This window comes from Strix uralensis, chromosome 1 (genome assembly GCF_047716275.1).
Source record: "Strix uralensis isolate ZFMK-TIS-50842 chromosome 1, bStrUra1, whole genome shotgun sequence".
Classification (NCBI taxonomy): Eukaryota; Metazoa; Chordata; class Aves; order Strigiformes; family Strigidae; genus Strix; species Strix uralensis.
The window spans coordinates 134,213,978-134,240,871 of record NC_133972.1 but is presented as its reverse complement, the minus strand read 5'-3'; the positions used below and the strand labels follow the sequence as shown (position 1 = coordinate 134,240,871).

At 39.5% G+C, this 26,894-nt stretch overlaps 1 protein-coding gene across 5 annotated transcripts in view; it reads right to left on the bottom strand.

Moving 5' to 3' along the window:
• Positions 1-26,894, bottom strand: part of CHD7 (chromodomain helicase DNA binding protein 7) — a 135,304-nt gene that overhangs the window by 92,125 nt on the left and 16,285 nt on the right. The gene's annotated exons all lie outside the window — the stretch shown is intronic.

The following is a 26,894-nucleotide window of genomic DNA, read 5'->3' as shown; positions in this document are numbered from 1 at the left end:
AAAACAAACAAACAACCAACACATAATAATGGAATAGATTCAGAAAAGTTCCTGTTTAGGTTTTTCACAGGGAAGAGTGGCATGTTCTAAAATGTGTCGCCCATCCCCTGCCCACAACAACTCGGAAGATTTTGTTTGGATTCTGCTTATTATGAATAAAACTAGTCTAATGCTATCTTTCCTTCTTGAAAACAGAATTTTAAATGGTATGTCTTATATCTCAAAATAAACTTCAAAATGATAGTCAAGGAAGCCCATCCACGTACTTTGTATCTTTGTCATAATTTAGTAGTGACTGTAGTTGCAGAGACCAACTTGCCATTAATCAGTGATCAAAGAAAAGAAGATTTACAAGTTTGTAGTTTCACATCTCGCATTTTGTTGCGGAGGAGGGATGCTTTCAGTCACTTTGGATGCAAAATGCCAGGCCAGACTATTTTAACCGAAGGCAATTTGTCCCAGACAAGTTTTAGGGAGAAAATATCAGCACATTTATTACACTTCTTGTAGCCATTGTCAAGAGGACTTTCTACAGCATAAAGCAGAGGGCAGGAGAAAAAGCACAAGCATTTATCACTCCTCTTAAAATAGCATTTGAATGTCACCTTTAAAACCACACTCTTAAATCTCTTTAGTGCCCAGCTGGGATATTAACACTTATATTTCTAAATCACTTGGGGGTAAATTCCTATAAGCCACCTTCACCTCTCTAATATCTATTTATTTTTATTTCATTTTCTTTATTAAGCAGAACCCGCATGTAGTATTTACCACCTCAATCAGCTTATTAAAGCATAGTGTAAATTCCAACAACAAGGTGAGAAGGAGCCTCCTTCACCAAAACAAGCTTTTGGTATTAGACTGCTCCAGAGCAGACCACTGTCGTGGTGAAGGTGTCTCCAGTGATTTAAGATTGCCCAAAGACTTCTGACACTGCTGATGCACACTGCCATCAGAAGCTGGCAAAGCTAGACATCAGTGTGTACTAACAGTTTCCATCTAACAGAACAGTCTCTTTGCTTGGAAATGCTAAAAAGCATAGTGCACAGATACTGTTACCTCCCGACCACTGACATAATCTGGGCAATATCACACTTGAGCCAAGTAGAGGATTCTCACCCATCAGCTAACCTATTTACAGCCACAGAGTTATGAACAGGTAAGAATTTCACTCTTTGTTATATAACATCATGCCTACTAAAAGAACCATTTTTTTAAGACAAGCATGCTCTACTCTACTGAAGCACTAATGAAACTTTGCAATAAAAATAACTTAAGTCTAGATAGAAGAATAATCTTTGCTATCTGTTATAGACAAGCTAACAGAGCATCTCCAGAAACAAGGTTACAGTCATCAAGTACACATTTGAATCGTACTGCTTCGTTTACTGTTTTTCAGCTGACAGGCTTCCAATAAAATTCAGGCCAGAGTCAGCAACCAATAACCGTCAACATTGGCTCTCACAAAACCTTCTTCTATTTCTCCAAATGAAAGTTACAACTCTGATGTGATATATGGCTAACAGCACATGCTGAAGAATGGAAGTCAGGAGCAGCTACAACCTGATCAAAATAAATTAACCAACATTGTGATAAGAAAAGAGTCCACACTGGAATTACCTAATAAGCTTTCAACCTTCTACACTAACAGGATGTCTTCTAGATACTTAAGCAAGTCATGAGAGTCACAGCCTTATTTTAAGTTGCAGTCATTTCTTTGCTTCTTTCACCACAATCAATGTATTTTCTCTACTTAAATCCTCAAGGCTGGTCCAGAAAAAATAAAACCAAAAAAAAGCCCCCACACAAACGTAGGACCTGCATCAAGCAATAACTCTAGCTAAATACTCACTAGGCACCACTGTTTACCTCCCCATGAAAGCAGAGATACTAACAGCAAGACTGACAACAATAAACTCAGCTTAAAGTCTTTTTTGGGGTTAAATTGTTTAAAAATACGAGTTTGTTCATCTTCTTCTCTACTATCCCATAAGTTAAAACCAACAGACGTTTGTGAAGCAGTGACTATTTTCCAGGTACAAAGGAGAGAATATCCGAATCCTTAGAAAGGCAGATTGATGAAAGTATGTGTTTGTGTATGTACGTGTGAATATACATATGTGAATGTAAGTCTGACCGTAAGAAGAGATAGTGAACTTTAAAAATCATCTTGAACTAACTATACAGATTCTGCTATAAAATGCTATAGCTTTTCTGTTCCTAAACATGAAAGATTGCACCAACAACACTGAGCTAAAGAGTCAATGAATGTTTTTCCCTAAGACTGCCCAGACAACCTGTTTCTGTTCAAAGCAATAGTATGATCCCAACTACCAGGACACAGTCAATTGCTTAACAACCCTGTTGTCTCAACAGACAAAGCTTACATTACTCTAGTCTGCAACATTCCAGTCCTAAGCAGATAGATCTCAAATTTAAGTAGTAGTTAACCATTGCTCAACTTAGTATCTCAGAGTTACATGGTCTCAATAGCCTTGGGCAGCTTCCCACTTTCATGCGTGGAACAAAGCTGGCTGCTGCATACATACAACCCGAACTAGGGCTGCAAACACTGAAACCTGAACTTCATTAGTCTTGCTCCCAAAGCAGCAGATCCAGGCAGTCAAGACCACGAAGCAGCAAGGGCAGCACACAGACACTCGTGCCCTCCACAACGTCATCCTCTCATTTTGCTGCTGAGAAGAACCTTTTGTCAATCAACAGGTTCCTCAATTCAACTATCAATCCTTCTATAAAAGAAATTTAGCAGCATTTCTTGATGGCCATGCAGCAAGTATTCTGAATAAACAGAACTCGAGAAGGCAGATAATAATGACTGCTTCAAGCTTTGAAGTGAGATGTGTCATGCAGAGCTGATATTTTTACAGCTACCCGTTGATATCTCAGACAAAACTCTGAAGTACTTTATAGGCACAAACAAAAGTTTACTCATATAATGGAACTATACACCTACAACACAAATCAATAAACACTGCAGTACAGTGGTATTTTGAAGAACTAGGCTAAAAAGACCTCTCATGCTAAAAACCAAAGCCATGCCAAAGGTCATTTTGAGACTGTAGCCTCAAAATGTAAGATTAAACATCAGGCTACTAAATCTGCATTTAAACATTGCGTATTTAAACTGCTTTTCAAAACTGCTAAGCTCCTACTGGCTGTTGGGGTAGTAATTTAAGCATGTGCCACATGGAAGTAGATGACACAAATGACAACAATTAAAGTCACATTCTTATTTTATTAACAAAGTTGAAGGAAAACATTCACCAAAAACTTCACAAACACATGTAACACCCTGACAACATAGGAAGAGTCAAGCCATGACATTCAAATTGGGGAAGATGGCTGATGAGACTTCTACCTTTCACCTCATTTACCTACAGAGTGAACAGCACTGCTGATGCCAGGACAGTTACACAAGCGCCTGACCGCGTCCGTGGGAAGCACGCCTAGTCTCCTGCGTGTTTAATGCTTAGTTCTCATTGTTGTCACAGACAACTCTTCATGCATGGTATGTACCTCCTGCATATAGATTAGCCAAAATAAAAGAGCAGATCTGTAAAGCGATTGCAATGTGATTTCTGACTGTAACTTCCTAAGAAACTTGGTTATCTGAATGCCTAAAGACACTTTTTTTCCCCTTCGTAGAGAAAGAATGCTTTCCTAGTATACACTTCACACAGTACAGCTGTGTTAAAAATTAAGTCCGTATAGTTCATATCAGATCAAAGGATGTCAGGAATCTTGTTCCTCCCTGCCCCAGGAAAGGGAGAGGGGACTTGCAAGGATGAAAAGAATGACCTCATGTACTTCAGGAATATTCTGCCTTCAGTGGGAAGAGTCAGAAAATTACAGTATAAACATTTCTGAAAAGTTTAATTTCACATCTATCTTTGTAAAATTCAGTTAGTTCTTTACAGAAACACATCTGTACAGAAATTTGCAGCGGCAGTCAGTATCTCTTGTTAAATTCACAATTGGGGGGGGGGGGGCAGGAGGGAGTGAAAACCTCACACATCTTTCCTCAAAAGTCACAGTTTTTGCACATGTGCAGTCAGCTAAATACCATGAATGCTATTCAGTAACATCTTTTGGGCAAGAAATCCATTAAATCCCAAGTTTCCCATACAATAGTTAAGCAGAAGCCAGACTGCATTTTATTTCCTTAATGCATGATGCACTTTGGCAAAGAACAGGCTTTGACAGAGGCAATTGAGGGCACAACAGCCTTCGAATATTTGGCAGCTTGTTGCTGTCAAGCAGCTGATGCAGGAATGACCAGCTAGAGTTCAGCCTGTGCCACACATTTGGAAACAATATCCTACGTCATTCAAGTTCACAGGAGCTCTGATACGAGACCACAACAGCATCATGTAGGAGTACTCTGATGCAAACCCACCAAGCCTCGTCGTTACATCATACACTCCTGTTGCGAATGACTTCTACATTTGCCATACCAGTTGGGCTGCAAACTCTCTTCCTAACATGGGGCACTGCTAATTTTAAGTCAGCGCTTATAGCATTAAATAAGAAGCCTCAGCATGTCTTTTCTTCCCAGTCCAGAAGAAAAAGGGGAATGTTTATAGCCATTTATTAGAAGTAGGTACTTGGAGGTTTTCAATGAGCTAACCAGAGAAATAAAAACGAATAGTTTTTTGCATTTAAGTACATCACAAACATGAGGTGGGAGGAGAGGAGACAAGTCTAAACCAGAAACACTTCAGTTTTAGTGTTACGTAGCCTGGAATTTTAAGAGGCCTTTTTTGGTCATACGACCACCCTCTCTCCCAGCATAAGTTTAAAATACAGATGTGAGGAGGAGGTTTATCTAAAAATAGTCCTAGATAAGCAAGGGAAACAATTGTCGTCACAAAAATATTTCAGGAATACTCTTTCAGAATTTTTGATAGGGGTGTTATCCTGCAAATAACGCTATAAAGGGGAACAGTCGCAGGTTTAACATAACCCTACATGAGGAGCGCACCCAACACAGCCGATACAGTTTTCGGTGTCAGGGGGCCGGGAGCGTTTCGCAGCCGCTGTCGCCGGCCCTCGCTCGGTGCCAGCTGCCGCCCTGATCCGCGGCTGTGCGACGGCCAGGCCGACACAAAGCCTAGGCAGGGCCGGGGGGAGGTGGTGTCAGGGAGAAGACTTATATTGTTGCCATCAGTCACCAAGAAATCTCCCAGCAATTACATTCTCTTATAAGGCTGACACTAAACCGGCCTGGGGATTCAAGAGGTGGGGCCAGCGGCGACCCGCTGAGGCGCTGAAAAAACACCCCGCGCAACTGATTACTCTTGTTAAGGGCCGTGCTTTTTGTGCACCTACTGCAGTTGTCACTGATTAACCAACTGATCTGGCAATTTCCTACATTCTTTTGCATTTAAAAAGGATCTGAGAGGCCGAGAGTCATCCCCTTTCATATTCCAGGGGGAGTGGGAGGCTGCGCCCCGTCCGGCTGTGGTGCGGCGGGGCGCGGAGAGGCCCCCGCTCCAGCAGGCCCCTCTCCCGGCTCCGCCGCCCTCCTCCCCCAGCCCAGGCCTGCCAGGCCTGCAGCTGAAAATAATTTATCTGTTCGCTCTGCCGGGCTCCCGGCATATGCGATTGGGAGGGAAACGTATCCATCACGAATAAACTTGAGCACAAAGACAGGCTGAGTGTCACAGGATACAAAAGGGCAGAGGTCGCCGCAGCGAGCGGGAGGGTTTGCGCAGGGCCGGGCTGGGCGCGCATGGCCGCCTCATGCAACCTCCCCACAGCAGCGTCAGGCCGGAGCCTTTCCAGTTTGTCACGTCCCCCGAAGTAAACAAAGCCCGGCGCGGTTCAAGTCATAAAAAACATCGCGAACAGCAAAATAATCGGAGAGGTGACGAAGTTCAAAGTAAAACGGGGCCGTTTCTCTTCCTTTTGCTGGAAGTACCTCGCAGTGTTTACACCCAGAAAGCTGGGAATTGTAAAAATTCATGAGGTGGATACTAAAACGTTTCCCAGGGTTTCTGAACATGTGATTTCCACTGAAATGTATTTTTTTAATCATGGGCAGGTTTTAAGACTTAATCATATCCCAAAAGGCTATTTCCAGCTATAGAATTATGAGCGCTTTAAAGTAGCCAGACCCTATATTTTACTTTACCTGTTATAAGGCCAATACAATCATGTTTCATTCATAGTTTATGAAGTCTGAAAAACCACTTGATGAAATTACAGTCTACCGATACCACACATGGTATATTTGTCCACGTATATTCCATAATCATTTCAATTTATGACTTGTACTTAAGAGTCATTTTCCTGTACATGTGTTCTTCATAAATACTGCTAGATCACAGTCTGCGCTTGTACAGGAACCACATATCCACACTCATTTCTGTGAAGATAAATACACCTTATACATCCAAAGTGAAAAGCCAGAGTTTTCACAGAACTAAAGAGAACATATTTCAGGATTGTGGAACAAAATGGTAGTTCTCCCTTACGCTCTTTACACGTGGCAAGATGAATCTTCCTACATCTGAACTTAAGCTCTCACTCAACTTCCCGTATCGATGACAATTTTTGCCCAATACACTTAAGCATACTGTCTTGAACCTTTCAGCAAAGAAAAAAACATTACAGATCACATTGGGAAGGGAGTACAAATTACCTTTTTAAGAATAAAGTAACATCAATGTTTTATAAAGTATTTTAAATGAAATCATACATGATCTATTGGATTTTACAAATCTTAACTTTCCATTAGAAAAAAGACCTGTAGTACCAGACTAATTATGTATTTTATCATATGCAATAGACTACTTAAAAGAAATGTTAAATTATTTCACTAACTTAAAGTCCAACATAAAGAAAAAGGGTTGGGGAGGGAGGGAGGGGTGTGGAGAAAGACTGTACACTGCAGGACACAATGCAATAGATGGAGTGAATAGATTTCAGGAACCTTCATTTACTGCCTGAACCATTAACTAGGTCTAATAATGTCCACAGAACATCGGGGACAGCTGAGATACAGGGCAGATACCAAAAAGACCTTCCACAACTACTGTTTATTGGACATTTGTTTGAGTTTTTTTGTTTGAGTTTTTTGTTTAACAAAATTCAGATATGCATTTTGAACATCCCATTGTGTTTTTTTGAAGAAGGATATGCCAAAAATGGTGGTTTATTCTTGGCTTGTGAATGGAAGCAGGCTCTTGCATGTACAAATGAAGTTTGACTTTTTTGGTTTTTAACATAATGCCTGGCTCACAATGATCATGAGTGCTTATTCAGACCACAACATAAATGACTATACCAAGCTGTTCTCTGCAATGGAGAATGACAAAAGGAAGAGTTTGGAACTCTCAACAGCTCCCAGGGTGTAAGACTAACATGTTTAAACAAACTGCTGTGTTCAAGTTCACTTAGACATGGAAAAAGGGTGCCTACACAGCATGAGCAATGGTGCCAGAAGTTATAAATTGGAATGGGGACTGTCAGATGAGTACAACCTTCATCACACATCATGTGCAGTGTGGCTTTTCTTTCCAGGCAGGATTACGCTAGCATGCTTTTCTCCTATAAAATCAGGGGAGATTCAAAAGGAAAAGAACAAAATTTTCTTCTGCAAATCTTAAATGGGTCTCCAGTATCTTCTTCACAAAGAATAAAACTGGGGTGTTTTCAAGTGTGTCGCTTAATTGATATGCACTTCTAAAATTATTCCAATGTAGTTATGTTCAAACAAACAAAAAAAGCCTTCCAGGGAAAAGTCTGTCATCTTAAGTTTTAGAACTATGCAATCTCACTCCCCTTCTCATCAAGATTTTGAAGACCTTGGAAGTAGCTTGCAAGTCAAAGATAATTACTGACCCAGTACCCAGAGCCACAGTCTTTCATGCTACTGCAAGCAGTAGAAGCAGCTGACGTTCATCTACCACAAAAACCTTTTACCCCCAACAGGGAAATTCTTGAGCTACCTTCAGTTCTCCACAAGCTTTTCAGAGACTGATGATGACATACAAGAGCAGCATTGCATTCATGGATAAGATGTTAAAGGAAATTTTTACTCATCTGAAAGCAAACTTTGGTTCCATTTCACAGTAGGTAGGTCTACCTTCTCTCAAAAAGCAGGGCTAAACTTAATTTTATAATAGAAAGCACTATCTTCACTGTTCCTAATGATTCACATTCCATTTCAATGTACCTTTCAAGCTTATCAATCTTGCTGCAGCATCTACAGAGGGCTAGAAGTTTCCAGGTCCTTTTAAATAAACAAACAAACAAAAAACCCAAAATGACACATTCCTACACCACCCTCCCCTCAACAAAACCGAAAATTTATTTCTACTCACTAGAAACCTGTGAGGTTAAAATTTAGTGTAGAAGGGGTTTGTGCATCATTTTTGTTTGTTTGTAAGTAGGAAAAGTAAGCAAATTAAAGGTGGGAGCAAGCTAAAAGATTAGAATACTATTTTACAAGTGTGAGAAATAGGAAGGTTTATTTTATAGAATCATAGAATGGTTTGGGTTGGAAGGGACCTTTAAAAATCATCTAGAGTTTGGAAGAGTTTGTACTGCAAACTTAGTTGAACTAGCTATTTATTTTGTGTTTGTAAATACCTGAAAACATAAAAGTCTGACCCATAAAATGGCTCATTAAAAAATAACAAGCAAAACCACTTAAGTAGCAAAGATCACAGAACAGAATTCAGGGACTCTTCATCAATTACTGTATGAAGAATGCTACCATACAGATTTGTGTAACCAGCCAGATTTAGAGCTATTTCACTTACTCTTCAGAGTCTGGTTGTCAGAACAAGACCTACAACAGCTGGTGTATTATCTATGCTACAGTGCAATGCAGAAACACTACTAGGAAAATCTTCATTCTATCAAGGGTCAAAAACCTGATAGTCGAAGGTGAATAAACTCAAACAGCTAAAAACATATTTCTTTGCTTACAAACTACACAGAGAGAGAAATTAGAACAGGTACAAAGAACTTAGACATTCCAGTGCTAAACAACATTTCCAAATTTATTTTTTCTGCAAAAAAGACTCATTCAGAATATAACAGCCATCAGAAAACTAAAAGCATGAACCCCTACACTGTGTTTTACTTAAGAAGCAAACAGTAAATAGCAGTATTATAACATCCTCAGTACATCAAGAACTATCTTGATGGCCTATCTTTCTAAGTTAGCATGCAAAGACATAGATAACCGGAACCCAATAATACCGTGCACAGCTGAGGAAGAAGCACTGGATGAGGCTCTGCTAGAGATCAATTGATTTAGGAGTCACAGGAATTAGTGGCAGATGAAATGCTTATGCTGTATAAGCAAATATTATTTGTACCTACAGCTGAGACTAGGGTAACTGTTTCATTAATGATGCTTGCAAAGCAATAAAATCTAGCTCCTTGTCCTCCCCCAGTGACATATACTATATAAAACTAGTTATGAAAGTAAAAGTACTTAGAAGTACTTGAAAGGGATGATGAACTGCCTGCTGCTGCTAATTAAACCTTCACAATGAGCTTTCCTGACCAACTTTTTACAGCACCTTTTAAATTACTGTATCCAAGCACAAAGCATCATCCAAAAATCTGAAACCGGTAAGATCGTGATTCTTCCTTTCCTACCCTGCTCAGCACCTGCAATCCATGTACCTCTGTGTTTTCAGACAACAGTGATCTCTGAACCCAGTTTTGAAATAACAGCAAGAGAGAAGATCACCTCAAAAAAGTACATGTTATGTCCTCAACTGAGACTGCAGCTTCAAAGCAAAGCGAGCAATGAAACATCTCACCTCAGTAACAGCCAGACGTCAGAATCAGGTCCCCTTGGACACTCTATACCAGTGTGCCAAGCCTGGATGAGGAGGAGTTGTTGAGGAAAAAAATTCTATTTGAGAAACTTCAGTGTCTTACCACTCTAAAATACATGAAGACTTAACTTGATAGACTGATTTTTCTACCATTTGGCCTTCGTAAAACTGTTAAGGGGGCTCTGTTGTATTTCCCCAGAACCCTGGTCTTTCCTTCTCAGTTTAATGGATGCTAACAGAAGGACTTAACACCAACTGCACCTACTGTATCTCCATAGCACCCAACACATTCTGCACAGCTCCGCTAATTACTCAGAAACCAAAAAGAGAATAATTAAGCAAGAGAGATACTGGGACCAGCTTAATCAAGAGATGTCTGCAAGGCAGTAGCAATAGCAACAGCTGTCAACCGGATTTGTTCAGTCGGGATTGTCAAGAGTCCCAGCCTGCTTCTGAGCATCCAGGTAAGCCAGCTGCCACCTTCCCTTTCAAACACAGCCCTCACTAGTCAGCCATGCCTCTCACGGCAATCTTGGGTTACAGCACAGGCGGCACTCTCAACATATTCAAAAGCTGTTGCTACCAAAAACTAGAAAAGTGTTTATTTAAAATTAAGATTTTGTGTGTGTGTGTGTCTTTTTTCCTCTGGGGATGACTGGTTTTGTTTTTGATTTGTGGCTACTTATAACAAAGTAACTTTCTAGAGGCAGGCTAAGTGAAGGTTTTACTGAAGAAATTCTAAGCCTCAGACATGACAATACTGACAGTCTCTTATCAAAAAAGTCTCTTATCAGAACCATAAATGGCATCAGGCTTATTTTTCTGATTATTCAATACCTACATTTTTAGGCACCTGCATTTATAGAAGCAGCAGTTAGGTATTAGTAACACTAAATGCTAAATAGTGTACGTACTCTAGTAGCTCCTCCTGACACCTCCATATAAAATGGATTTTCTTTAGGAAGGATGGAAGATGCTATGAAACAATAATTTCTATGTATCTATAATCTTTTTAGTAAACAGGAATTGAAGTATTAGGTTAAAAAAAACCACACCAAGAAAACCCAGCAAAACCACTTCAACATCTGTCTGCTTAAAAGTAAAACTTCCCCTATTCTCTAGAGCAGTAGTTCTCAACCTGTGGTCTGCAGACCCCTGGGGGGCCATGATGTTGTCACAGGGGGTCCACGAGGGTTTAAAGCAGGGGTGGGGAACATACAGCCCAGAAACATTTGGTCTGGCCCGCGGCAAGCACGGCCCCTCCTTTTGCCACAGCCCCCTCCCCTCAATGCTTCTCTCATACACAAGCCCCACCACCCCCGCCCCCTCGCCTGCCCTGACGCACTAGTATGGTTGGTGGGACTCACTTTAACTAGGCGGTTTTTCCTCTTAAAAACATTTTCTTAACCCAGCGGCCCTCTTTAGGGCCACAACGGGGCTGAAGCCTGTTCCTCCAGGATGGCCCTGGACCCGTAAACAAAAATACATGGTGACTGAACACAGACAAACAAGGGGGGAGGTGAGAAGACTTGTAAAAACTTTTCATCAAATTTTAATGTAAAAATTGGCATCAAATTCAGAACTAGCATGTTAAAATACCATAAAATGGGCCATTTGAGCAAGAGGAGTGTTGATGCTATTATTTTAAATTCATGTGCAATCACTGCAATGAAGATGATATAATAGGAGTGTGTGCATTAACAGATTAACATATTTCCCCTTCTCTCCAAATTTGAAGACCCTTCATGAGAAAATTGAAATAAATATTTGATGCAGTCTGGTGCTTTAAATCTTGAATTAAGTCTTCGTGGTCTGCGGTCACAAAAAGTATTTAAAGGGGGTCTGTGGTGAAGGAAGGGTTGAGAACCCCTGCTTTAGGGATCTCAAGATTATAAGTGGCATCACGTACAGGAGGGATTATTCAATTGTTTCACATCAAGATGCTCTACTAAGAAACAGGCTAAATCACTTTTTCTATGACAAACATGTAATTCAATTTAGCTCATTTAAACCAGGAGAGTTAGCACCATGCTATCAGCCTGGTCCACAAACAGCACTTGTTGATAATATGGAAATTTGAGATTATCAATATGGCCATAACATACTGCTTTACATGAGGATGAACAGTTAATTTTTCATGTCTCGCACCCATTCCCTATGTCTTTTTCACAGCAAGTACAAAACTGAGCTTCCTCTCACACCTTCTGAAACACTAAATGAAGTAACAGCATTAAAGCTGGAGTGAATTTACAGGTAAGGTTCAGAGCAGTACTATGAAAGCCTTTTTTTCCAGAGCTGAAGCCAACCAGAACAAGTTTAAAGACAAGAGTTTCATTTGAGAGGCAAGGAGGAAGTATACATCAACAAAGCAGTGATGCAAGGAACATCTACAAGATAGAAATCTATGTAGTGCCTCTATTTCAAAACCTATGATGGCAATATAGTCCATTCACTTACAGTTTGTTAGAAAAGCATTGTTCATCTGTTATTTCACATAAGACATACCACCTTTTATCATCACTGATACAATTGAAAGGGGGCTACACAACACACTCTGAAATCTTTTTGCAGTTTTGAGAACTAGACTGAAGATTTCAGCGTCTACCACAAACTTTGCATTTCACTGGAGCCAGGAGACTGTCCAGCCAGTTTCCCCTACTTCTTTTGACCTAGGCATCTGCAGCTTTGACTGAATTCAAACCCAGATAACTACTGATTCATCCATTTAAATTAATTTCCCATTTCTGCTGCACCATACAGTAGCTACTTAATCTGAGAGCCTGCTAGCCAGACAGACTAGCATACCAAACAACTCCTTAAACTACCAGTAGACATTGTTTGTTGTTCTCAAACTTTAGAACACAAGCTGGATTCTCCTTGATCCTGATCTTGTATCTTCCATAGTAATGCTCCAACTGCAGAACACAGGGTGGAGAAGCTTCTTTACAAAACCTTGCAGAGCCTTTTACCTGACATCTCCATACCCATTCTCACTGCTCAGCTAAACACAGTAGTTGCTCACAACTGAGCACACAACTGAGATGCTGAGTCACACAACTGATATCCATCAATAAAAACAGTCCTGTTTCACTGAGTCCTCTCCTTCTTGGTCGCTGTTTCATTCACTCCACGTTTTTCAAGAAGGCAACACATCTCATGGGCATGGAGCTTCTCACTCTGCACAGAACTACGCGTGGCAGCTGCACTGACAGTCACGCACTTGCACAGAAAACCATCCAGAAGTATATATTACATCTCTGATAATGCAGTACATCTTACCTCCCAAAAGGCAAACAATCACTCCTATCAGCAGCTCTATAATAATTTCTGTTATCAATTTCTGCCAACATCAAGCTAATAAATGCATGATCCCCAGTTAGAAATCAGTGGTTAAGTTACATATAGTATATTAGCTGGGATCTGGGGGCAGAGGGGGGCTAATTTGAGAAATACATAGAAACCTCGCTTTCAGGAGAACGAGCATTAGCACTTTTAATGTGCTCTGGGATTTCAAGTTGAATGTATGAACCACTTAAAAAAAAAAATCACTTTACAGTAATTTTCAACTGGTTGCCTAACACCCATCTCCTAAGTGACTATCATCAAAACACAACCATAACACTAGTGATGAATTAATATTAAAACCCTTCAGTGAGATCACAGAAGTCCTCAAAAAAACAGCCCAAGTTGTCAGAGCACACTTCTCCCACACGCTGAGTAGTAGTCGGGTTCTGGAAATAAAAGCTTTGTTCAATTACAAGAGTGGGTGCTAAGTACGTTTCTCATTTACACGTGTAATTTTGAAGTCCAAACCAATTTGACAGTGTCTAAACAGATTTTAAAAGCCAAGAACGAATACTTCCAAAAGGAAGAAGATGCAATAGTCAGAAAAAGGGAAGCTGCTAACTCACTCACTTGACTAGCAAGGGACTGCACTCTGACAGTTATATATACTTGATCAGGGATAATTAAAGAAGTTTTGCAGGGCTTCCATGCACTGGCAAGTCAGAAGTGGTTACAACTCTTCACGTATAAAATGGGTCTTTTGTTGTTCACCTATTTTGCTTTACAGGAATACTCTTCAGTTGCATGCCTGCATTGCCACCAACTCTGCTGCTGTTGGTAACTTACCAGTATCACTCAAGAGAGAGCAACAGCCCAAAGATCTGCGAAAGGGATAATCTAAGCAACTGCAGGATGGAAGAAGTGCTAAAGACAAGAGCAGCCTAAAATAGCAGTCTGAAGATGGGCAGCAGGCACCTGCCTGCCAAAAAAGAAGACACCTCACAGGGTGAAGTTCCCCAGCTCCCGGGCCAAGAGAGCGATGGCCACTCCAAGGTTTCTTAACGCCTCCCTTGGCTCCCTGCTACTTCTTACTAGTTGCATACTTTTGTCTTCACAAATAAGGCTTCAGCTATTTCTCCCACTGTCTGTTGCAAATTAACATTTAGCATCGCTGTACATTTCTGAGCCGATCACAGGCTGAAGCACAGCGCTCCTCCCAGGGCAGGGGGCAGCTGCCATGTGTGACAGGCCAACAATGTCACATACACAACTAAGATCAGTAAACATGTTTGCTACAAAGAAATGAAAATGCACCTAACAAAGTTTTCCAAGATACTAGATGTGCATGTGTTGCATGCCAAGTTTCTGAGAGGAAAGGAAAATAAGCATGCGAGCCATTTTCTCCAAAACCACAACCCCCTAATTCCCCGGGTCAGCGCAGTGTCTGGTCCTTCAACATTTCACTCAGCTCAGCAGATGAGGAAACAGTCACACCAGAAGGCCCCGTAACAGATGGAAACCAGAGCAGCTGGAGAGCAGGGAAATGTCTGTGCGGGCGTGGGGCGAGGGGGTGGGGTGGGGGCATAAAGCCCATCGCTGCTCCTGAGCTTTAAAGCTGCGTGCAGCCATCACGCTGTACTGCAAACTCAGCCCACGGATCTGCTGGGGAGAAAGCTGAAGGAAGCGGTACGTGGTCGGATGATTTAGTGCTTCCCAGGCTTCCCATCAGGAGAGCGACACTGAGCCACGCAGCACGGACCTGCAGGCACTGGGTGCGAGCTCCTCAGGGGAGCAGGAGGTAGTGGAAAAGAGCAAGCTGAGCCTTTGCCACCTTCATGAAAAGCACAACAGATGAAGAACTGCCAGCTTGAGAAAACCTAGAACTGGAACAGTGAGGAAGGAGACAAAACTACACATGCATAATGGAGAAATGAGTAAGGAAAGAGTAGATTAATTAAGGTCAAAACCGATCAAGGTTTGAGGGATGCTTTTTTCCCCTTCTTTTTTTAAAAAAGAGGTATTACAGAACTAAAGTGGCACAGAAGTATGTTTTTAAAGAGGAAAAAACAAACATGGTGAATGAGGAATAATAAAAATTGAAGAAAAAAGCCCTGACATATGGTACAATTATTCCACTGCAGTTTAGATTCACAGCTTTACAACACCTGCACAGTTAATAACCGTATTAAGTCACACATGATGTCACCAGTATTTCCTTTCTCAACTTAGTTAACTATTAGGGAAATACATCTAACAGGAGTTTCTACACTTTTGAAAGACAAATGACTGTCCATGATTAAGATCCCCATCCCTTGGCACAGTCTGGACAGCAGCCTACCCCCAGTTCCCAGATGAGGGAAACGGACCAAGCCCTATGAGGGAAACAGAGCCGTTAAGCAGTTTTATAAACAAGAAGAGCAGGGTGGGGTTTTTTTTTCTTGTTTGTTTCTTTTTTTTAATCCTGGTTGGAACTACCTTCTGCAATACTTCTGGGTCCCCAAGTCAGGAGACAAGAAACTAAACTGATCAACGTGTAAGACGGAAGTCCTCATATGAGAGCAGCAGATTACAGTGTTAACCCAGATAATACAAACAAGGTCATTCAATGCTTGTAAAAGGCACACAGAAATACTCCATTATATACACATATATATGTAACTGTTCTTTACCTGGCCTGCCATGGAGAATTAGACTTTGCACACTGATTTTCAGCAGCTGTGAGCAAGTGCAAAATTGACAGGGCAGCGTAAAGTTTTCATGACAATTTTTCCTCCTTAGTTATTCCTGTTCCTAACCACAAACAAGATGCTTTCATTCTACTGCTTATCTTAAACGTCTCAAGAAAACATTCGGGTGCAGTCTGCCACTAGAGGTAAGCTGATCTAACCATTAGTCGCCATCAGAAGATCATCACCACAGGGGCAGTTGAACAGCAATGACAGCACAAGGGAAGAAGCAAGAGTGGTACAGCTGATTTCAAGCAGCACAACCCACTGGATCGGCTTATTACTATACCACTCATTCAAACTGCCTTTGGGCCACAGCCAGGTGGTTCAACAACTTAACCTGAAAAGCACAGCATTAACACAAGCCAGGCATTTGCTGTATCAAAGAACATGATAAACCAGTCTCTGCTGGTATGACTTCAAGAGGAAAAAAAAAAGAAATTGTAATTTTATCAAATATGTGAAACAATATTTTGCATCTAACTGATCAAACACACAATTAAATTGACACCGAACACTAGACAAAGCACGGAAAATCTTGCAGTTACTGCTAGCTACTCCTGCTGGCTGAAAGGGAAGGTTGCTGACTTGGGAGTTATTTCATACCAATGTACAACTCCAGTGAAGGATGTGCAAATATTCTCGGATCCGGCGTTAGAATTCATTTTAGACAAGAAATGTTGTATCTCAGTGTGATTTAGGAAAATAAAGGCCATTTGTGAACACTAAGGATATTTGTCAAGAGAGTCAAAGAACAGGTTTTAGTTAAGACATTCCAAAAGCAATTAATCCATGGTGCTCAGAGGACTGCCTCCAGCAGTTCAAGCCAAGCGCACGCACAGTCCCTCAATGAACAGCTGTGATGGATAAACATGCTACTTAATGGAGAAAATTTTGTCTACATCCATTCAACACCTAGGAAGACTTCTGGACACAGCGAGGTAAAACTTTCATGGATTTCTCATAACACTTCCCCTGCTCACATTGTACTTGTCTGCAGTCTTCCCTAAATCCCCATACTAAAAGTCCATTAGAATAAGATTGGGTTTTACATATTCTTTTTTAAAAAATATATTCACCACAAGAATTTTTAAATATATCCCACTAGTTGAAACACTTTTGTTCCAAGAGCTGACCATTACAGACTATTTTCTAGATATGGCAGGACAAATTCCTTCCTGTCTGAGAGTTTCCATGGTAATAAAAGTCCCCTTTAAACACATTCACGGTGGTTTGGGCAGGCCAAACAGGCAGCCTTTGTACTGAAAAGCTCCCTCTTTGTACTCCTCTGTGCTGATCCTGCACAAACTAGCGTAAAAGTGTATTTTAGTGGAGGCAGAGTAAAACTAAGGCTCACATCAGTTTCACACGACAACTGTTTATTCCACAGCACAGATACAATCCTCTGGAAGATTCCCTTCCCAAAGAATTTCAAGTGGTTGGAGACAGCAAGCTACAGGACAGTCTACGGCACGTTTCAAGCAGACCTAACTCCAGCAAATTTGCCACTTAAGACTATTAAAAAGATGAACTGAAATGACCACCCTCCTTTCCTCTTCCCCTCTCCCCACCATGTAGTCTCATTGCTACTTGGAGATGGTGTATTTACACCAGTGCATGTGTGTCTAGTTAAACAAGAGTAGTCTTAACTGATACCTCCATATCAATTTGTAGACCCGTCACAGAAGGGGACTGGGAAAACAACCTAAGTGTGGTTCAGTTTGCTCTTTGCAGGAATATACAGAAATAAAATATGTTTTTAGGATGTTCAACAAAGCACCTCCCTTTAAATTTCTATCTATTCACATTTGTACTCTGACACCTTTGAGTACTAGCACAAATTCTGGCACATTTAGGTCTTGCTACAAGTGGAGCCTTTCTGTATTAGGAGTTTACATTTCAGTAAATGTCACAGTATTTCAGATTTAGAAAGATTTTTTTTTTTCCACTACCATTACAGCAGACCTTCAACAGATGCTGGACCAACTCTACAGGCAATGGATTCTCTTAAAGAACTAAATCATTAAGCATAAACACAAAACTTTAATTCACTAAGAAAGATTTCTATCCTTTAGATTTTTCGTTAGCTTTTGAAAATTTGTATGCAGATTTCATTTTAGATAAAAGTCTCTATTTCCTGATCAAGTCTGTTCACTACAGTTTTCAAACCCTGTAGCTTCAGACATTTCTGTAAGAGTCTTAAGAGCAGCTCAGTTCCCAAGCCAGTATTTCTTTGCTTACGATAAAATAAGGGAGAGAAAATATAAGCATCTAACTTAACTTGTACAATGAGCTTTTCTCCAGTACTACTGCTAAAATTCGGGCTTCCCCCCCTCCCCGTGGAAATTTCAACATAGCACTGTCTCATCCAGGCTTTTGAGAAAATGTATGGAGAGAGAAGCAAGAGCAGCAGGAATAGCTTTGAGAAATCAACATAATGCTTCGTATCTCTCAACAGTTTTAGAACATCCCTCCAACACACACACGCACACCCCCTTTCTCAACTCCCACCCCTGCCATGGAACTCATTTCCCCTTGGGTGCCCAGGCTCCTGAGAGGTCCAATCTTGACTGCGGACTCTCTTTGCTTCCCAAGAATTGAAGCAGTTTGTATAGGAAGCATTATCCAGATGAATGAAAAAAATCAGTCTTGTGATCACTTTTGCAAGTGTAAGAATGAAAATACCTGATCTTTGTCAGATCTAATTCAGAGGCATTACGTTTCCTTTTTGGCAATAGAGGAAACAGCCTTAAAAATTACAGCAAGTTTAAAATTGTGGGAGGCAGTTCAGTAACATTTAAGACAAGCAGATTGAATAGAAAGGAGAAATTTGAGAAAGGTATGTTATGCAGAATTATTTGGACCTATAAAACCAAGTTATAGCTGTAATTTTCTGGAAAAGCTTTTCACTAGGCAGATTTTAAGAACAGGATCAGGGTAGATACAGAAAAATCAGAAGACAGCAACATATTCATGAAATGCCTCTCACAGATCTAGTAGCTCACGGACTACTTGGAACTGAAAAATTATGGGTTTAGCTTAACCAAAAGCTAACAGCATTCATTTTTTTCCAATAGAAAATTTCAACTCAGGAAAAGAAACTGAACAGAATTTGTTTTGGTTGCCAGCAAAACCTGGTCTATCGCTTTCGTTGAAACTAGTCCAATTTAAACAAACATCAATGTAACATCCCACATTTCTCATGCTAGCAAATCTTATTAAGAATACTTTCCACAAACACATGGTATTGCTCAGTTATTAACAAAAAAAAAATTTCTTACAGAGTCCTTAAGGATCATATGTAGTAGACCCATCTACTTCAGCAATCTAGCTATGAATATATCTCCTTAAACAGATGCAATGTGTTAGATGATTTTCACTGTAGGTTGTAATATTTCTGAGTACATTTAAATTGCCCTCAAATTATGCTTTATCAAGCTATCATGCTGATTGTAAGATAACAGAATATAATCAGAAAAGGTAAACTGTAGCCTCTATTTCTTACGCACCCACTTCTTAAAAATCAGAGTCATTGTACGACAAAGATTTCATTACCACCCTGTTCTGACAGAAACCAATATTAATTATTATTTGAATTAACCTTTGAGCCACAGTTTTCATCAGTACTCAGTAAAGACATGGACAATTTCTAATTACATTCTACTCTCATTATAAGTCACTAGGCTGTAAAGCTGTATCTGACAAGACTGCTATACTTGGCCTTGAAATGTTTTGGACTTCACTATAAATCTTTCAGAAACATCTAAGAACTCATTGAATACAAGAGCTATCACACAGGATGCTTCTCCAGCAATTTAGAAGTGTTTTTAAAGGGATACCAACTGTGATATCACAGAACTGCAATACTAATGCTGAATAACTTATCAGTGACTTTATCATTCAGCATCATTATACAGGTGATCTTTTACCTGAAGTTACATACAGTGGATCCACTCAGTCTATCAAGTGCAATTATGCAGTGATTACAAACTGAATCATAATTATACTCAACAAATAGTATAAGAAGAAAATGAAAATTTATAGACTGGCAAAAATCTGATCCTCAAGCTTGCAGCAAATATCCACATTATAGGCTCTATCTATTACAGACCAGAGAAAGAGATTTTATCTGCTAAAGACTTATTAGTTCTCTAGTAGGAAATGTGGATTTTCAGGGTCATAAATGAAGAATAACCTGTAATTAATATACAAAAATTAGTACAAGAGGACAATTTTTCTTTTGTAATTTTTCTGCTTTACCTCACATAATTACTTTGCTGCGGTCAGTTAGCTAGCCAACAAAAAATGAAATATATGCATGGATACAAGTAAAGTGAATGCCACTCTGGAGAACAGGTTTCTACCCTTGACTATGCCAAATCTCTTGAACGAACAAATTAAACTTCTAAGAGAGTGATTTCTGGCTCTGTAACCCGAGCCTCATTTTCGCGACTTCACAAAGCTCACATCTATGACTAACTCCAAATGTTCAATCTCTGAGCAAAAGACAGTTTTATTTGAAGGAATACCAGAGGCTGGGATCTATCAGGTTTCAAACCCAGAACTTGACTTTAGCTGCTGACTCAAGACATATTTCAAGATAACAGGAACATATTTCAAGATATCATTTTTAACCTTCCACTGTTGAAAATACCTGTATCTTAAAACAGAAGCCTCAGTATGAAATCAGTTTAATTCCAGTGAATGACATTTCATATTATAGAAACCTTGCCTTGGACTAAGATGCACAACAGATATGACTTTAAATTTTGTTCATCTCCAAAAAAACCAATGATCTTTCCTTCACAGATCACTTTTCTGGATGCTGTTAACTACACAGAGGATCCAAGTTACTAACTTCACAAAGATTTTAATGAGAAATTACAAGACATAAGGTAACCCAACACAAGGCTTGGAGTTAACACAGAAAATGCCTGTTGTGCATGTATTTAAACGTATCATGGATTCCATTAGTTAATGCACAACAGCTTTGTAATCACATAGGGTAAATGACGGTCCATAACCAGAATCGCTAGATACAATCAAGCTTATCACAGGACAGAATTTGCTAACAGAATTCAGATTGCTCGATTTTTGGGAAAGGCTAGAGATGATGGATGGGGTTTCTGTCTATAAAAATGCAAAGTGTTTGTAACATTGGTGTCAACAGTGATACCAATTCTAAATATGCATCCATTTAAACACAGGAGTTGTATTTTTCCTTCCAAGACAGATGACTAACACCTACTGTCTTAAATTACATCCCCATATTCTGAAACTATCTAGACCCTTCACCTTAAGGCCCCAACTTGCTTGCCCACTCAAAAAGCAAGAATTGGCCACACTGGTTTGTTGCCTTTTTTTCCTTGAAGCTGCATGCTTTTCAGAAGTTATTCCAAATTTACATCTTCTTTGTATTAACAGTAGTATCTATGTGAATATTCAGATAAGCATCTTTCTTTTATGCCCAATACATTAAATGACTGGATTATTCTTCCATTCCTCCAGCTAAAAACACATAGCTGGTAGTTTGACTCTTTCTTTTGTTGACATAGAAGGGTAAAAGAGGAAGAAGAGAGGAAAGAAAAAGCATCCTTCTTAACCATGCAAAAACTCTGCTTAAACAGAAACAAGTAATTTATTTCCTTCTACTTACCCTTATCTATCTCATTAATAAGAAAATGAGTCTGAGTGATGGGCAAATGTAAATCAACTCATGCTCCAATCACATACATCTGTCCGATTCAAATCAATAATCATACAGGGGGAAAAGGAGGCATCAGAACCGCATCAGGATAGTCTGTCTTCATGAACATTTTTAAGTACTTTCCACATTAAGTTTCCAAGAGCTTGCTGTTGTAGTTAACTCAGGATCAGCCCTACTGCCCCGATGAACTTCAAGGTAAACCAGAAGGAACAAATATGTATACAAGCCTTTGAAAAAGCAAGAAAAACTGACAACTCACTGTCAAAAGAGTTGGTTTTGATTTTATCCTACAACAAATCCTATGTTAGGACTCTATTCTGCTAATGCATAACTGCTCCATACATCCTCTAAAACAGGGATGTGGAACACAAAGCATGTGATTTCATTTCATACCACTCATTAACGCATATACCTTTTCAATTAAAAATAAGATAATGCTAACAAGATCATTAAATCATCAACACCAAACTTATCTGGCCTGCAGAAAGGCTGTCCTGCCTTTTAGTTTGATACCTTTTGTGTATTTCAGACTGAAACACAGAGCTTCTAACAGTTTAAAATAAAGAAGCCTAATATACTGTTGTCTCGATTTTCAGAAATTCAAAGTTACAATTTAATGAGCAACTGTCATTTATGGAGCAATACCCAGCTACTTGGAGGTCTTTGTTAAAAATGTACTTGATGGAGCAGTCTTTTAAAAAAAAGATACTGCCTTATTGCTGGGGGATGGGGGGAACAAAAGTGATATATACCTTTGACAAGGATCACAGAAACAGGAGCAGATACCTATAACCCATAGCTTTGTTCATACTAATAGATTAAGACCTACTTCCCCCTCCCAATGCCCCTTTCAAAATCCCATGTGCGTGGGGGGATGGGGGGCAAGGAGGTTAAGGGAGGAAACGAGAGCATTACAGCACCTCGTTTTGTTTATCAGCTATTCATAGACCATGACGAAATCTTCTCCAACTGTCTTCATGCCATTTTTTCGTATCAAATTTGCTAGTGACACTTTTAAACAAGCCTATAAGCAATGTATTCTAATAAATCAGCCTATAAAAGCCCTATTCCGTTTAAACCTGGGCACTAAATGACTGATAGCTTGTGATCTTCCAACAGCAGAGATACGTTGTACTAACACACAACAACTATGCAGCTTTTAAACAAACAAATTCCAGATTTCCCCTCTATTCTTCATGAAAGTTACTTGGGAGGAGAAGTTCAAAATGCAGTAGTTCAGGAAGAGATACAAAAAATGGCTACAGCACCCCCCATTAAATACCACCTAAGGGAATTTTACCATCACACAACACACTGTTTTTGATTGTGTCTAGGCTGGATTAGTTTCAACCCTTGTTACTTCTAACTTTGTTACCAACCTTCACTTTGCAGACAGAAAACCACACCTCCACTTTCTTCTAGGTGCTTTGCTAGTATTACCTGAACTAAGAAATGACCCCATCCTAAAATGCCTTCAAGTTCTTTCTTAAACCAAAAACCTATACTTCTATACAGTTTCTTTCCCCATCACCCTCAACAAATTTACCTGTAAGCACATTAATTACAATTTTAAGAAAACAAAACAACTGATGAGCTTATCTTGCACATATGGCATGCTATCTAGAAGCTGAAGTAGGTTTCATGAGAAAGTTTAAAAATTAACTTATCAAAGCACAACCATGACTCCTCAACAATTGGCACGGACACAAGCCTTTCATGACACCTGGATTCTTGGTAGGAAAAAACAAAAGGATTTTGTAAGATCTCTCTTAAAATTCTGTTTATTTCTAAGTGTTATGAACTCACAATTGCCACCTTTCAGAGCATCCATTTTGGAAATGCAACTGCTCCTTCTTTATAAAATCAGTTTGCCTACTTCCATGACTATGGCATCTCAAATAGTTCACCATCTTTATACAGCAAACATGTTTTCCATTACTGAAGTGTAAAAGTCCCCAAAATTCAGTTGCTTATGCTGAAATACTGCATGAGTGCATATTACAGACTACTCTGAAAGTCTAAGTAACTTTCAGGATAGCCTCTTCTCTAATAGAAGTAATCAAATGAAACACAGAAATAACAGTCAAAGCTTATGACTTTAGATTTACAGACTTACAACTTTCTGAGTACTTCTCAGCTAAGCAAAGCAACACAATTCTCAAAAAAACCCCAGTACGAAGTGGTTATTATTTGTGCAGACGTTTTTCTAAATATGGTACTTGCGTATCTATACATGAAGACATGAATAAACCCTTACTGTTCCACCACTGCTTCAAGCACCAAAGGTTTTTATACAGAGTGGTACTGTAGCATGTCACATACTATGATAAAACAGAGAGACTGCAGTACTAAACAATTAAATAATATACCACAGTACAGTTTTTCACATAGGAAGCCAAGAAAAAGAAAAGTCAAAGTTATGGTTCCCATAACTACAGCTTGATTGTAATACTATTTTGTACTGTATATTTGAACAAATGCATCAATTTACAATTGATGGGGAATTAAAACTGAAGGACACAGTCACATACTTTGTCTCACTCTTAAATAAATCAGTGGCATTCAAAATACATTTCCATGGCACTTGTACAACTTGGTAAGGTGACTGGTTTGCTGGCAAGAAGAAAACAGGCTATAAAAGCATATAAACCGTATTTATCCAACAACTTCTCCGAAGTTATGGTGAAGCACACAGGGCAACACTGCTGCATTTTAACTAGATTATGGACTATTTCAACGTCCAACAAATTATATGACATTCAGATTTGTCCATGTCATATTTGACTTGACTATACCATGACTCGTGGCTACTGCTAATGAAATTCATTAAATATATTTAAGCTTAGCATTCCTAGAAAAGCAACAGCAACAAAAATGCATTATTGGAGTGCTTACTTTCCAAGAGAAAAATGCATGAAAATGAGGAAGCTTGGTAAGAGAAACAAAATGAGACAGTCAGACAAAATGTTTGCAGACAACAGACAAAAGAATACTATATTGAAAATGCAGAGACCTGACAAAAAAAAAAAATTCAGCACAGTTAAACCACAAGCTGGGGAGGCTATCAGCAAGAACATTTTTCATCAAGACGGGAATAAATCACAAAGCAAGAACTAGCAAGTAAAATTGCAAACAAAAGGCATGTTCATAAAGGGCTAAAGTAATAAAAGGCCCTTTCACAAATGCCAGGTACATGAAGCCTGATAGACAATACACTGGAACAACATATAACCAAGATAGGAAATAAATAAATAAATAAATAAAAAACCCCACAAAAAATAAAGTTTTTTGCCTCTACTATCATTGAAGAAGCTACAGGGGGGGCTTTCATCCTTTTCGTCACATAAAGCCTTAGAGGTAGTTTTGGTCAAGCTAAAGCAAACAGTAGCAAGTTACCAAAGCAAAATGGTATTCACCCAAGAGTTCTGAAAAGCTGAAGGATGAAGTAGCCTATCTATCCACTATACCACGTACTATCTGGGTGTCAAACACTGCTTTCATGTTGATGATGCATCAGTTTTGAAAGGCAGTCACACCTTTAGACTGTCAAGAACTACGGACCAGCAAGTCCAATGTCTCAGTGGGGCAAACAAGCAGAGGATGGAAGAAACTATGTTCACGGGCACGCAGCCAAGTACAAACTATGACAGTGACATTGATGCTTTCCCACAGAAAAGTCCTCTCTTACCAATACCTGAGAATTCTTTGAAGCAATTGATAAGTAGTCAAAAGTCTGAGCTAACTTGGATAACCAAAACATGAGCCAGCTGCTGAACAAAGCTCCTCCACCAATAGTTCCTAAAGAAACTAAGGTACACCAGCAAAACAGGGAAGGTCTTCACAAGGATAAGTAACCAGTCCAAAACAGGGAAAAAAATGTTAGGAAACATCACCTGACTCTTTTCCAGATCTGTGTTGTTTAGCATGCACATAAAAGATCTAGAAACAGGTGGTGAACCTTGAAGTGAGTTTGCTGATAATATTAACAAGTTCATTTTGCTAAAACTGAAAGTCAACTATGCAGGCAGTAGCAGACCATCATACCCAGTGAAGGTGTAATAAAATGCAGATGAGATTCAGTGTAGGTAAACGGGAAGCAATGCACCTGAGAAAATACAATCCAACTGTTTTGCCTACATTTTGCTGAGCTCTGACCTGATTACCTCATTGTCAAGAAAGAGATTTGGGAGCTAGAATAAATAGATCTAAGAAGACAAGATTTGTCAGAAGAGTAAACAAGGCTAAGCATATTTAAGAAAAAAAGAAAAACAAACCAACCAACCAACCACAGAATTGTATGAGAGATGAGATGCACAAGTCTATGAGGTACCCATATCTTGCTTCAGTGCCAGTGTTTGCTCTGACCACCTCCACTTCAAGAGTAAAATTACTGAAGGACCAAAGGGGGCTGACAGGCATTTGAATGCCCTTCAGAATCTCCAGCCTCGAGAAGGGACAACCAGGAAGAGAATAAGAGAGTCTGTGACATCAGGAGCAGCATGAAGCAGGTAAGTAGTGAACTATTGTTCCCTTTTTCTTTTAACAAGGAAACTAGAGAACATCAAACAAAACTAGCAGGTGGTAGGTTCAAAATAAAACAAATAAAAGGAAGCAGTTCTTCATACAATGTGTACTTAAGCTGCAGAACTCATTGCCACAGTCCCAATGGAAGCCAAGAGTTTACACAGACCGAGAAAAGACTAGATGAATTCAAGCAAGAAAAAATCATTAAGTGTTACCTATCACTTCTTCTGAGGTAGTTCTGAGCTGCAGAGTTGTGGAGGCTAAAGGGGCTTACTGTGTTTCTGGATAGCCTCCACTGTAGTCACTGTGAAATAGGATTCTGGATGAGACAGACCTCTGGTCTCAACTGGCAAAGCTATTCTCTGGTACTAAAAAAGCAAGATCGTAGTCGTAACATGGTTTTAATAGCTCTTGACAAACATGCTACTTCGATAATACACAATTTTCAGTACATCATTTTGCCTTCTTTTCACAAAGAAACTGTATTTCAGTCCATGTTATCAGTACTTCAAGAATGCGAGTGAGATTACATTTGAGAGGACCACAGCATGAATGAGACTAGGCCACTCAAAATAGTGAGTATCAGACTATGGTGAAATACTACCATTCCTGTATAAAAGATTACCCCATTCCAACAACAAAAAAATTCAAAGAGAGTTTATGATCTTGTATTAATCCCTTGAGAGAGTAAAAAAAAAAAAAGGTGGAAAAAGATAGTAACAAAAACACTGACAATACTAAATACTGCAGTACAAGCAGTAGTTCTCTGGATGCTACTCAGTACCTGCAATGGCTTTTAAGTTCAGTTTGGGAATAACTCAAAACAAA